Source organism: Taudactylus pleione, unplaced genomic scaffold (assembly GCF_031769625.1).
Source record: "Taudactylus pleione unplaced genomic scaffold, aTauple2 ptg000547l, whole genome shotgun sequence".
Classification (NCBI taxonomy): domain Eukaryota; kingdom Metazoa; phylum Chordata; class Amphibia; order Anura; family Myobatrachidae; genus Taudactylus; species Taudactylus pleione.
In genome coordinates, this window is record NW_028284949.1 from 3297180 (window position 1) to 3311003 (window position 13824).

General features: G+C 44.4%; 1 pseudogene; it reads left to right on the plus strand.

The window, feature by feature from the left end:
* Window positions 1–8171: 8171 nt before the first annotated feature.
* Window positions 8172–10708, plus strand: LOC148500784 (uncharacterized; annotated as a pseudogene).
* The last annotated feature ends 3116 nt before the right edge of the window (window positions 10709–13824 follow it).

Consider the following 13824-nt stretch of genomic DNA (forward strand, 5'->3'; position numbering starts at 1 on the left):
GGCACGGCCAAGTGGGCTGTGCAAGGGGTGTGATGGCACAATTACATCATTGTGGCTATGCCCTGAACTTTACAATGCCACGATTACCAGAATTGAAATGCAGGAGATGGGGCCACGATGACACAATCCACCACGGAACGCATAAAGCTGTTTGGGCTTCACTCAAAAAGTTGACAGCCACGAGGGGGGGCTCCAGAAGACTTGTCAACCTTTCTGGGCATCTGGAATAGCCATCTGGGATTCTGGAGCCTCACAGACATTCCAGAACAGTAGTCAAGTATGTTATCATTATAAGTGCATTTTCACCTACACTAGTTGCCAAAGATGCGTCTTAGAAAAGGGCGTATGTATGCATAAGTATAAGGCTGCATAGCTCACACTTCTGTTGATGTTCTCTCTCTCTCTCTTCTTAAATTTGCCCTAGTGCCCGAAATAAATACCAATCGGTGGAGCATTTGCAAACAGCCAATCTAACAGTTTGCTAGGGGTCCGGCAACATCCTCCTCAACTATTTGCATCGGGATACATATACGTGTTGTCAACAATAACAGTGTCGACAAGAAGAATGTGGACCTGGCAATGTCGGCATCATTAGGTCAGCAAGTGTACAACCATAAACATGCTAAAGTAGCATATTTTCCCTTGTCGACTTTCCATTTGCAACTGCCTATAACCACCAGAGGCATATTTGTCTGGTTTTCTGGTCTGAATGGGCTTGCAATTACTGTACTCGGCCTATGTCAAATCGCCTGGTCCGGCCTATCTAGACACAAGCAGGCATAAGCGGCAGAAATGGGCAAATCTGCATTGGCGCACCGATCTGGTCACATACAAAAGCAATCATACAAGTTACACTACACAAACTGGCGTAGTAGCTGGACAGACATGCTATTCCAATAGATCTTGGATGACTCCTTGAATAATTTCAGCAACACCACTAATATTGTCAATATATAAGAATGTAATAGCAGTAAAATAAATACAAATTGATTAACATCATTGTTTTAATAAGTATGTGAAGATAAAGATGTTAGATCAAAAATATGACTGGTTCACCAGGTGCTGAGACATATAACATACAACCTGTATAAAATCATGTATATAATAGTGATTTAGTAATATTGTGTTACTGCCATACACTGTAAGAAGTCACAGGATCCTGAGAGTCCTTTGTGCTGGTGAGCCTGGGGCTGGGGTCCCTCTGATCTACAGAATAGTGATCTAACACAACACTGTGATACCGGCAAACCATTTTCTCGTAGTACAGCTGGTGAATATCCTATGCTGGACAGATGCTGTACTTTGTTTCTGTGGGATAACACAAACTCTGTCTTGTGAATAGCGGAACCTGCATGTGGTCTGACTGGTAACAATGTTATAATTAAGAGTAAAATGTGCAATTATTATTATTAGAGTACCGTACTCAGCGAAAACGGTGGCGGCCATTTTGCTATAGTCTCCCAGGCAGCGATTATTTTTACAGTAGATACCCTGCCTGTAACAAGTGACGCTGCGGAGTGGGCGGGGCCACAGAGGCAGGAGGCGCCATATTGTACCAGGTCACAGGAGCTTCTCTTTCTGGGTTAGATTACCACAACAGTGATTTTTTTTTTCCACCTCGATTATGGTGTGAGAAGATAACTAGGCGGAGGTAATATATATCTGTAATACATATTATATAGGGGAGGGGAGTGTAAATTGAAATATGATGAGGAATAACACAGCTCCCAGCACACACTGATATGTATTAGTAGTATTATCTTATTTATATATTATAGTATTATTATATTGTTTACTATTATTATATAGAGGAGTGAGGACTGAACAGTGATAAATGAGGGGGAGATAACACAGCTCCCAGCACACACTGGTATGTGGTATTATTATTATATAGAGGAGAGGGGACTGTACTGTGATATACAGTATGATGGGGATAACCCAGCTCCCAGCACACACTGATATGTGCTATTATTATTATATAGGGGGAGGAGACTGTACAGTGATATATGATGGGGGATAACACAGCTCCCAGCACACACTGATATGTGGTAGTATTATTATTATTATATAGAGAGGGGACTGTACTGTGATATATGATGGGGGATAACGCAGCTCCCAGCACACACTGATATGTGGTATTATTATTATATAGAGGAGAGGGGACTGTACAGTGAAATATGGGGAATAACACAGCTCCCAGCACACACTGATATGTGGTATTATTATTATATAGAGGAGAGGGGACTGTACAGTGAAATATGATGGGGAATAACACAGCTCCCAGCACACACTGATATGTGGTATTATTATTATATAGAGGAGAGGGGACCATGCAGTGATATATGATGGGGATAACACAGCTCCCAGCACACACTGATATTTGGTATTATTATTATTATATAGAGGAGAGGGGACTGTACAGTGATATATAATGAGGGAATAACACAGCTCCCAGCACACACTGATATGTGGTATTATTATATAGAGGAGAGGGGACTGTACATAGATATATGAGGGGGAATAACAGCTCCCAGTAGACACTGATATGTGGTATTATTATTATATAGGGGGAGGAGACTGTACAGTGATATATGATGGGGGATAACACAGCTCCCAGCACATACTGATATGTGGTATTATTATTATATAGAGGAGAGGGGACTGTACAGTTATATATGATGGGGGATAACACAACTCCCAGCACACACTGATATGTGGTATTATTATTATATAGAGGAGAGGGGACTTTATAGTGATATATGATGGGGGACAACACAGCTCCCAGCACACACTGATATGTGGTGTTATTATATAGAGGATAGGGGACTGTACAGTGATAAATGATGAGGAATAAGGAAGCTCCCTATACATGCTCTGACGGGATGCAGTCGGGAAACCGGCTAACGTGATCCCGACAGCCGGCTTCCCGACTGCTTTATCCCGGTGTGGGTTAAATGACAGGTGTCTATATCTAGACGCCTATCTTTTCCCGATCGAAGGGATGCCGGGCACCGCGTGTGGGCAGCCGCGGGGGGGGGAGGGTTAGGTTTAGCGCACCCGGGGGGGACTTAGGGTTAGGCACCCCCCCCAGGAGGGTTAGGCTAGGGGGAGGGAGGGTTAGGTTTAGGCACCCCCAGGGGGGACTTAGGTTTAGGCACCCCCCCGGGGGACTTAGGTTTAGGCAGCGGGGAAGGGGGGTTAGGTACTTACAGGGGGGATTAGGGTTAAGCACTTGGGGGAGAGGTTAGGGTTAGGCACCCCTAAGGAGGGTTAGGGGGGTTAGGTTAGGTTAGTTATTACTTATTATTACGATCGGGATTTCCAGCGCTGTCGGGCTGCCGCTGCCGGGATCTGTTCATCTGTCGGGCTGCCGCTCTGACCTGCTGATGACTGCTGTGTGAAGAGCAGCGTCGCTGCCGTTTGTCTTCACTGACACTTATCTCCTCTAGTGGTAAGATAAGTGGGGAAAGGGAATGGAGTAGCCCGGGCAGGGATGCAGAGTATACAATAGTTGCTGTTGCTGATACAACTATCATTATGTGGAGGAGGAACAGCATAAACCCGGATGTGCACAGTGAGAGCAGCCACACGGAGATTATCCCACCAGTGTTACCATCTTCCATGTGACGCTGGTACTTGTACAAGGCAATATCACATGGGCTTTTCCTTATAATGTGTTTTATGACAGACCTAGCAAAAGTTCATCCCTGGATGGAGGTTTGATGACGAAGGGGCCGCATGTAAAGGAGACCAGATAAAACCAAGCGGGAGGAAAGGAAAGAGAGCAGAGTTCTCCAAACAGATGGAATTGTAAAGAGTTGTTGGAAGAAAAGGACAGCAATATGTGCTGCAGAGAGCGGTGAGGAGGGGTGAGTTATTATTAGGTAGCATTGCATGCAGCACTGAGGTGGTAACGTGTTGGAGGGAAGGGTGGTAGTGGATGGGCATTAGAGGCATCTGCGATTGTTTGGGCTGACAGAAAAAGATGGAGAACCAGGCAATGGTGCATGAGCACAGCAGGGCTGTGGAGGCGGTACGCCAAACCTTCTACTCTGACTCCTGTATTTTGCTACTGTCAGACTCTATATATTTTGTCCTGTTTTGAACACAACTTTATTGTTTTGATAACAGAGAACAAACACTGCTGTGCTGGTTTTCTTTTTCTTTTTTGGGTCTGTGTCAGCAACACTTAATTGGATATCTCCTCCTGCCTTTTAGCTTTTCTCTTCCTGCAAGTTAATGAGGAGTGCCTGGGAAATAGGGAATGTACATGAGCTAATGCGATCACGGATCGTATTAGCTCATGTACATTCCCCATTTATATCTCTCTTCTTCCCTGTCATTGGCGGGGAAGTGTGTTTGTGGAAGGAGGGGGTCGCACACCCCAGGCACGTGCCCCTGATCCTACTGCGCATGTGGATCTCAGGAAATGCTTTTGAGAATTATATAGATTTTAAGTTTTTATTTTGAAGCTGGATTCTGTACATTTCCTACTGACTTCCGGCTCCCCCCAAAATTGTCTCCAACTCCACAGGCCTCGCTGTGAAAGACACATATCATGCTCAGCTCCAGTATGTGATTGTCTTCTGAGCTAACACTAATATGAATCCTGTGTGTAGGCACTAGCTGTAAGCCTGCACTGCTGTAGTGTTGGGTTAGCAGCATACAATGCTATGTGTTATAGTGTGACTATATGGGTGTGTGCTGACAGTGTGACAGGCTCCATCTCTCTCAGTCGGGTCATTGCTGTCTCCAGCACTACAAATGAAAGCTTCCTCTACTGCTCTCCCCCGGAGATCGCCCCAGTTATATAACCAAAGGACCAGAGGTTTATCTGATTACTATATTTTTACCCTTTGCATTGGTAGTATCAGGTATGTATCATAACATCTCTGATTCTGGATCTTAACATAATTGTGGCCGGAGGCAGGCCACACGGGGTTAATGGCTGCCGCAGCACTGAAGGGGTTAACCCCCGTGCTGTGCCGCCATTTTTAAAAGGGCAAAAAGGCGCCAGGCGCCCATTGTAAATGTATACCCTGCGCTACGCGCTGAGTGTTGATAAGTGTGTTTTTAATGTCCTATATGCCGCGGCCTGGACTTGCTGCACTGGGGGAGTATAGGTAGAGTGTGTCATGGCCGCTGCGGGACAGGGAGAGCTAGCTCCCACTGCGACCAGCGCTGAAACAGTTAAAGTGGACAGTTTAAAAGCACATTGCACATGGTTCATAGTAAACTGTATTAATAAACACATTTTGCGGTAGAGCACTGCATATGCAATGCATTAGTGTATAAAGTAAAGTAGTATAGTCTATGACATGTTTGAATATATTTTTGTATGTAATATGGGTTTAATTGCACTTATAGAAATGTAAAATGTCCTGACCTTTGGAGACAAACTGCTCATTAGACGTCCTCACCTAGGGATGGATATGGTAATTACCCTAGCATGGCAGCCTCACCTAGGGATGGATATGGTAATTACCCTAGCCTGGCAGCCTCACCTAGGGATGGATATGGTAATTACCCTAGCCTGGCAGTGGGGATGGATATGGTAATTACCCTAGCCTGGCAGTGGGGATGGATATGGTAATTACCCTATCCTGGCAGCCTCACCTAGGGATGGATATGGTAATTACCCTAGCCTGGCAGCCTCACCTAGGGATGGATATGGTAATTACCCTAGCCTGGTAGTGGGGATGGATATGGTAATTACCCTAGCCTGGCAGTGGGGATGGATATGGTAATTACCCTAGCCTGGCAGTGGGGATGGATATGGTAATTACCCTAGCCTGGCAGTGGAGGGTTAGGTGGTGACTGAAGAAACCTTTCCTTTGAAATGCGGGCTAGGGAGACACCTGTGTGTCTGTATACGATACCAAGCAAATTTGTAAAAGACAAGTTGTTTGTGTTTAGGAAGCTTCTATGTTGTGTAAGAGCTTAGAAGGTGTAAGACTCAGAAAGCCCAAACTGGTTTAGTCATAGACATGTGAAGAGACGAATGCAATAGAAATTTGCATTATATTTACCTTTTCAGAAACAGTATATGCTAACTCAGTTTGTGCTTAGGAAACCAAATGTTTTTGGGTGGTATCAAGGAAATTGATTTCATTTCTGTGAAATGTAAGACGTATTTATTTATGTTTTGTGAGATAGCCTGATTGACTAGAAGGAACACAGGGTGGATTTGCCCCCCTGTGATGTTGTGTGTAAGAATGACATAAAAAGAGGACCTGTGAGCCCTGTATGGGTACAACCCTGTAACTTCTTTGAGGAGAAGAATTGCTGCTTGATTTTCTGTGTGATATTCCCCTTCAGGCGGAAGGGAGGGTCTTCTTTAAGACATTGAGCAATAAAACACCATTTGCCTTTACTTCAATTGCCTCAATCTTGCGACCAACAGAATTGCGCCAAAACGCTATTCCGTTTTCCTGCTGTTCTGGGTAAGAGCTCAGCGTCTCCAAGTTCAAGCCCTCTGCCAGCTACAGTGCAGACCTGGTCCATTGCGAGGGATCAGGTGGGAACAGCCGACACCAAACAGGAGGTGTGTCCGCAGTTAATCAAACGCATACGCAGCAGAAGCGGTTCGAGGCAGGAGCCTGATTGTAACGTAAAAAGTGGTTCCAAACGCCAATGGTAGAGCTTGGTGGTGGCATCATTACACGCCCACGGCGCAGTGGGCGGATTCACTGACAGGCAGTCACTGACGGTGATTGGGAGTTCAAAAGCGCTAACCCGTGACCAGGGCCGGCCTAGGCGAAAGGCGTCCAGTCACAGAGAGTATATACTGTATGTAGTCTAAGAAAAATACAAAATATTATTTAAATATCTCATGCCGTTTCCAAACTATGTAAAGTTTTAAAAAATCGGTCAAAAACGCAGCAAATATATTCAAATCTCCATAGCAGCTCAACTAATTAAGCTAGAGAGGAGGGAGTGGTGTAATTTTACTGTGTTTTTTATGCCCTTTCCTATGATATACAACACAATAGGCTTTCTGAGGAAAAACTTTTTCCAAATTCAAACTGAAATTTTTGATCATGATTATCTCAAAAAGTCAGTTGACAAAAAAGTAACAAGAAATTCTGGAAATAGTCTATACTAATGTTAAATGTTTGTCAAAATTTAAAAGTGGGAGGATAATTGGTTCATTGTTAAAAATAATTTTAAAGCAAGGTAGTTTATTCAAAAAAGCCGGGTGTATTACAAGTAGTAATGTTTAATAATAGATTTGATGGCTTCATTAGTTTAATTATATAAATAAAGTTGAATAGAAATACTTGACATTGTATTAGTCAGTCAACAATGTTAGCTGAAGATAGTCTGACAGTGCCTCAGTGGTTTTATGACCTAAATTCTTCTTGACTTTGCATAAGACCTCTATTAGAGGTATCCATAGTACATCAGGCTTCCTTGGATAGAAGAATGATGGTGAAGGTCCAGCTGGATGAAAGAAGGTCACTTTACATTCGTCTTCATCTTCATTCTTGTCCATCACATAAGTAAGCCACCATTTCTTGTTATACGAGAGAGACACTGCGGATGGGGACGACATCCGCCATGTAGTTTTAGCAGGGTGTCGCCAAAAGGGCAGGGCGCAATCTTCTTTTAAAATTGGGCAGGGCACAGCACCTCACTAAAACAGCCTAGTGACAACACTATGTATCTTATCCTATGTGTAGTAATCACTGGTTATCAGATGTGTGAGTTGTGTTTAGTGATCAGTGTGTATAAGGTGTGTGATATCAGTGGTACCTCTGTATAGTGATGATTAGTGTGAATCATGTGTGTGATATCTGTGTGACCTGTGTATAGACATCAGTGTGTATCAGGTGTATGATATCAGTGGTATAGTGATCAGTATGCATCAGGTGGGTGATCTCGGTGTGACCTGTGTATAGTGATCAGTGTGTATCAGGTGTGTGATATCAGTGGTACCTGTGTATAGTGATCAGTGTGTATCAGGTGCGTGATCTTGGTGTGATCTGTGTATAGTGATCAGTGTGTTTCAGGTGGGTGATGTCTGTGTGATTTCCTGTTCAATATGTTACATTTACTCTCTAATATTTATTATAATTATATTTCTAATAGACAAGTGAGCTTTATGGAATCTGAGAATCTTTACTAGAAGTTAAATGAGGGCGAGACGTGTTTTGTATGAATCACTGAGGATGGAAACGGACAGGAGTCACATGACTGAGAGGATACTAAATATCACTCTGGAGATCATCTACCTGCTGACTGGGGAGGTACGGGGGATCTGGGAGTGTCACAGTGACATCACTTATATCTATAGTAATAATACAGGGACATGACTGGGGAGGTGAGGGTTTCTGTGAATGTATGCAGTGATATTTGGAGTCTTCCCCCAATACACAGGATTACACAGTAGTGAAGAAGACCTCCAGTGACTGCGAGACACCCAGCAGCCGTCCCCATGTGTCAGGAGGACTGAGCAGGACCCAGAGACCCATCATGGTGCCTCCATCTCCCTCACTGATACATGAGAGACACAATGACCAGAAGATCCTGGGACTCACCAACAAGATCATTTAGCTGCTGACTGGAGAGGTGACTGCTGGGAATAGGACATTATACAGTAACACCAGGGGATGTGTCTTGGTGATGACTGGAGAGGTGACTGCTGGGAATGGGACATTATACAGTAACACCAGGGGATGTGTCTGGGTGATGACTGGAGAGGTGACTGCTGGGAATGGGACATTATACAGTAACACAAGGGGATGTGTCTGGGTGATGACTGGAGAGGTGACCGCTGGGAATGGGACATTATACAGTAACACCAGGGGATGTGTCTGGATGATGACTGGAGAGGTGACTGCTGGGAATGGGACATTATACAGTAACACCAGGGGATGTGTCTGGGTGATGACTGTATCATCGTGTGTGTGTCAGGTTCCTATAAGGTGTGAGGACGTCACACTCTATTTCTCCATGGAGGAGTGGGAGTATATAGAAGGACACAGGGGTCTGTACAAGGACGTGATGATGGAGAATCACCGACCCCTCACATCACTGGGTAAGAGGAGACTGTCATTTATTGTAATGGAGAGAGCAGCTATGGGGCCACCTATATACACATCACCTGATAATCACATATATACAATGTAATCAGTCACTGTGTGTCTTCTACAGATGGGGCCAGTAACAGGAATACCCCAGAGAGATGTCCCCATTCTCTTTATTTCCAGGATGATACAGAGCAGAAACACAGTGTCCCACAGGGGGATCAGGTAGGTGGGATTTAGGGTCTCACCAAATAGCAAAATACTGAAGACACTATATGATCTGAATGGAAGAGCTATGTGTGCCTTATACACTGACATTCTACTAGTATAGCATAGAGCAGCTATCATTGTACAACCTAATGCTGCCTCTTTTTATAAGGGCTCCCACCGTTCATATAAATAGTAGAATAAAGTTAAAAAAACATTAGCACAACAGGACTTTTGGTATATTTACACGTAACCCAAGGACCTGTAGTTTTTCTCATATTCTGCTATTTAATCTCTGTTAATGAAATTGGAGTTTCTCACTGTGCTGTTTTGTTGGGTTATTTAGGATGAAACCCTGACTAATATTAAGGTAGAGAATATGGAGGGAGAAGAAGAAAAGTATACAGGTGATGCCTGGGGTATAAGGAGGAGGAAATCCCTACAGGTATCAACACTGGTGAGTGATAATCACTAAGTACATAGCAGAGGGCCTGATACATAGGTGGACACAGCCCAGGTCGCTGTTGTGTATTTGGTAGCAGCAGATCTGAGTATTTATACTAATGCTACAGGAGCCGTCTTTTGTATAAAGACCCCCACTGCCGGCTTGTCGGATCGGCTCCCTGCGCCCGAAGAACCAGACCCACATTGCAACCATCGGGCATTTCAGCAGCCCTAAGCTTGCTACCGAATTTGGACTGCTTCCGGGTCTGGACCAGGCCCAGAGTCCCATATTTTCCTTGTTTCTCACGTGCTGCCCCCACCCTCTTTCTATCCATATTGTGTGCGATATTGCTCTACAGCTACGTCTGGGAGGGATAATAATTTGCGCTCTGCGGCACCCACTCTGCTATTTTACAGGTCAGGTGCTGCAGGTTTAAGTGAGGAGGAGATGGTACAGGATGGATTATGGGCAAAGGGTTATAATCCACCTGGCCCTTATAATGTCCCGGTCACTGTGTAGGAACCACCTTGGGTTTCCTTTTATCTCAGGACCTGGCCACTATGCGGGCCGCTTAGCAGTGCCAGCTGTTTTCCCCTTTATTGGGTTACCACAGCAATCTGGATTTTTTTTTTCCCTCACCGGGATTGCCACAACAGATTACTGCTATGCAGATTCCTCCTGTGCCCCCACAATGGCTAGATGGCGGCTACCTCTACTGCTCAAAGACTTGTTGCAGGAGGATCAAACTGTTTAGCCATCTAAGCGTCCTATGGTGTCATCACAGCTCTCAGATGTCGAGTCTCAGATGTCTTCTGATGACGGAGAGATTGTGGATGTCTCTAACCCTGAGTCCCCTCCACTGGAGATGGAGACTCGTTTTTGGGTTAATATTCCTGCTTTGATGTGGACTGTCAGAGCCGTCTGGGTCATAGAAGATGACAAACCAGCTCCTCTGTTCAAGCAGGCTCTGTTTGTACAAATAAAGGGCTACTTCTGTGGAATTCCCTTTATCAGATCATTTAGTTGATCACAGGCTTACAGCCTGGCTAACGTTCGTTAAGATGTATCAACCTCTGAGACGTCTGGCTGCGTGTTATCCATTTCCTGAAGTTCATGGCAAGTAATAGAACTCCATCCCCTGCAGTGGATCCACATGTAATACGGTTACTAACCAGTGCTACGTTACCTATGCCTTCCATTTCTTCCCTGAAGGTTAGGAAGGTGGAGGTTTGCCGGAAGTCTATATACTTCCCTCAAATACGTCTGGGGTTCAGATGGCTTTGGTTGGTAACATCAGAGATGCAGCCACTTATATTGGGGAGGCTGCTCTGGTTATCAGTCTCCTGACTTCCAGTGTCTCAGCTGCAGCTGTGTCTGATCGCCGTTTCCTGTTGTTGCGTTCTTGGAGGGCAGATGCTGATTCCAAGAAAGGCCTACCATGCTCGTCATACACTGGGTAAGTATTGTTCAGTCCTGACATGGACAGGATTGTGGACACGTTGGCAGCGGTTGATTCTGCGTTTCTGCCTTCGGCTTCAGCAAAGCCTTGCACCTCCTCCTTTCGATCCTTACGTCCTCAAGGTCAGCCCACAGGTCAGGCCTGCCCAGGGCAGTCAGCTTCCAGAAAGGCTGTCAAACCCAAGAAACAGTCCTAGAGTACAAGACGTCCCACTTCCAAGTCTGAGGATAAACACTCAGCCTAACGGGACGGGCCTCCCTCTGGGGGATCCCGGGGTGGGAGGCCGACTTCTTCAGTTCACCCAGTGTTGGTGTTAGACCACTGCAGACACCTGGGTAAGAGAAGTAGTCTCTCACGGGTACGCCCTCTCCTTCCGTAGAAGACCTTCCCATCAGTTTTTCTGCACAGGCCTTCAGTCAGACAAGGACAAGGCCTTACAAATCCAGAAGGCCGTGCAATCCTTGTTTCAAGCAGGAGTCATAGTACCCCGTTGCCCCAGAGGGGATCGGGTTGTTATTCCAATATCTTTCTGGTTCAAAGACCGATCAGATCTCATCGGTCTATTCTCAATCTCAAGTCCCTGAACAAATTCCTCAGAGTACCTCGGTTCAGGATGGAAACCCTCGGCTCCGTTATACAGGCTATGGAACCTGGGTTTTTATGGTGTCATTGGATATTCAGGATGCATACCTGCATAATCCAATTACATTTGGCTCTCCAGCGTTTTCTCAGGTTTGATGTTCTGCAACAACATTTCCAGTTTCGGGTTCTACTGTTTGGCCTCTCTTCTGCACCTTGGCTGGTTACCAAACTTATGGCGGTAATGGCAGCCCATCTGCGGCTGCAGGGGGTCCACCTGTTACCCTACCTGGACAACCTTTTTTTTTTAAACATTACATTTTATTGTTTCAAAATTATATAGAAAAGAGCTGGGGTACAGAAATAAAAGGGAGAAAATAAAAAAAAATAGGGGACAAAGATCACAGGTTCATTATTTGCTTATAACCATACAAATATAACATAGAAATATTCGTACAGTCCAGAAATTACATCCGTTCTTGTCATCCAATATATAGCAATAATAGATAGTTCTAGTTAACATTAATAACATACAACTAGTCTGAAAAAATATAAACCTCCGACTAAAACCATCCGGATAGTCGAAATGTTAAATAGGACCAGATAAGTCAACTCTCCCTAAATTATCCATTGAGCTATTTATACTCGGTTATTTGTCAGCAATTATAGGTTGGGATTTCATAGCTTGGGTTTTGATGCCCAGTAGTCTGACCAGTTTAACCACTGAATCAGCAGATTTAATGTCGATGAGGAATAGTATATTCCTGCTGTTTCAAACTCACAGTGGTGTTGGACATTATTCTTCATCTCTTCCAAAGTAGGAACCATAGGAGAATGCCATAATTGAGCAATCCTAATTTTAGTTGCTATAAGGATGTCCCATTATATATCGTTCATTTATAGTCAGGGATTCCTTATATGTCCATAATATAGTGATACAGGGACAAGTCCAAAATATGTGGAGTAAGGAGCCCACGTGGCCACATTTCCTCCAACATAGATTAGATTGGGATGGTGAGATGGTATGCATTAATTTAGGAGTGAAGTATTGACGATGGAGTAACCGATAATACTGTTCCATATGGGATATACATTTGGATAATTTAAAACTTGTTTTAAAAATTAGACGCCAATCGTCTTCTGAGAAGACGCAGGATAGATCTACTTCCCATTTCTGTATTGTTGTAGGTTTATTAAATTCTGTAGGTGTAGTTAGGTAGAAGTACCACCATGTGATACTGCCTTTGCTATTAGTTTTATTTAGTTGGTTGACTAAGAGTTTAGGAAGATCGTGGACAGTATGAGGGGATGGGGTTATACTGTGTAGCCAATGTCTGATTTGTAGATATTTATAAAATTCCCGAAAAGAAATGTTAAATTGTGTGTTAATTTGAGTAAATGTCAAGATATTGCCAGAAGTTGTAATTTCTTTAAGGGAGAGTATACCCTGTGTTCTCCAAGTCTCAAGACTTAAGTTAGGTATAAGGGTAGCCAACCCTTCCAGAGTAAAGCCGGTTGAGGGTAAATTAATATCTGAAATCACTTTAACCATTTCCAACCAGGCTTTTCTGGTTGTAGATACCGCCTTGGATCTTTCAACCCACGGAATTTTAACCAGCGTTGGCAACCATAAACAGTCAGTGAGCGGGAAGGGTGAAACCATATCACATTCAAGCTGGACCCAAGGCTTTAATTTTTCTTTTGAGAACCAAGGGGTTAATTGTGCTAACAAAGATGCCATTTGGTACCAATGTAAATCTGGAAGTCCCTGACCACCTTTTGATTTTGGTAGGGATAGTTGTTTTTGTGCCAATCTGGGTTTCTTACCCTTCCATATATAGGAAGTAAAAAGTTTTTGGATCTTGATATGGATATAGGGGGTCATTCAGACCCACTCGCAAGCAGCAGTACGCTCGCAAGTGGGTCGATGTTCCCCACTGCGCATGCGCACGACGGAGGGTGCTCCGTCATGCACATGCGCGAGACCCGGACTGCGACAGCCAAGCTGTCGCTCCGGGTCTCGCACCAAAGGGGGCGTGTTGTCGATGGTGACTGACAGCACGCCCCCTTTGGTGGGCGTGCCTGCCAGACGGAGGCGTTCCCAT